Consider the following 1,446-nt stretch of genomic DNA (forward strand, 5'->3'; position numbering starts at 1 on the left):
GGTTATTTCAATTACTGTTGCCTTCCAATCAGCTCAAAGCAGTCTGACCCATTTTCCTCTCACCTCTGGCATTAACGAGGCATTTTTACCCAGAGAGCTGCCGCTGACTGGAAACATTTTTTTTCTGTAAATCCAAGAGATGGTTGTGTGTGAAAATCCCCACAGTTTTTTCTTACCCTTCTGGTGCTCAGTTTGAACTTCACCAGGTTATCTTGTGTACCTAGAAAAGTGATTTTAATCTCTGTACTTGCATAAAAAATAATATATATCATTTACAAAGATGTTTCTTGAGGCTTCTAATTGCCAAAGCGTTAGCCTCAGCCTCAGACTACCAAAAGATGAATTGTATTTGTCACATCCATTGGAAATAATCTTTACACATAATATTTATACCACAAACACAATAAAAGTCTGCCGAGTAAAAATTGTTTTCTGTGTTCGCTCTGGTGATGCAAAATGTAAAAACGAAACTAAATTTGCTTCAGGTCATATTCAAGATATTTGCATTGGAAGCGACTCAGCTGGTTCAGATCCATCAGCAGCTTATTCTCTGTCTCTTTAACGCAAAAAGGCTAGATCATTATTGATGCTATCACGTCTTTGTTTCATATTTTAAATTAATATTCTTAAATCTATTTTTCTTGCATAAGTATTTGCTTCATCACGAAAGCCTGAGCTTCAAAAATCTTCCCTCTGAAGCCTTTGACCCATATACCCAGCATGGCTACAGTGCCTGGTGTGTCTTTCTGGGTGTGTTTTCAACTGAAAGGTGTGAAGACTGGAGCCTCAGCCCTGAGGACATACATGTACCCTCAGTGTCACACACACACACAGTCAACAACACACAGCTTCTCACATACACACCGACACACACACACACACACACACACACACACACACACACACACAGAGCAGATGTGGTAGTGTGGATGCACATGTAGCCAGTGTCTCGCCTCTAACGGTGAGGTGGGCTCCAGGTAACCCAGAGTGACAGCTAGGTGTCTGCAGGACGCTGTCCAGACGTGTGAAGAATGGGACAGCTGGATTGCCTCCCAGATGTGGCAGGACTCGTCAAATGCACGCCCTGTAAACTGACACACACGCACCAGATGTGGCAGCGGGAGTCATAACACAGAAGGCCCCAGCTGTTCACATGTCAAGAAAAAGAAGGGACCAGCTCTTCTTGTCTGATGGCGCTCATCAAACTTCCCAGGATAGAGGACAAGTGGGGTTAAATCATACTGACAGTAGGTGCCAGTCTGGGTAAAAGGATGGCAGGTGCATATGAATCTGAGCGTGTGTTTGCGCCTTTGTGAATCTGAACACGTTTTGTTTACTCTTGAAAAAGCTTTTCTCCAGCGTTTTGTTAGTTGCTACAGTAGTTAGTTTAGTTGTGTGGGTGTAGAATGGAATAGATTGCGGCATGGCACAACACAAACTTATGGC

This window comes from Pundamilia nyererei, unplaced genomic scaffold (assembly GCF_000239375.1).
Source record: "Pundamilia nyererei isolate P.nyererei 1_Seehausen unplaced genomic scaffold, PunNye1.0 scaffold00081, whole genome shotgun sequence".
In the NCBI taxonomy this organism is placed as follows: domain Eukaryota; kingdom Metazoa; phylum Chordata; class Actinopteri; order Cichliformes; family Cichlidae; genus Pundamilia; species Pundamilia nyererei.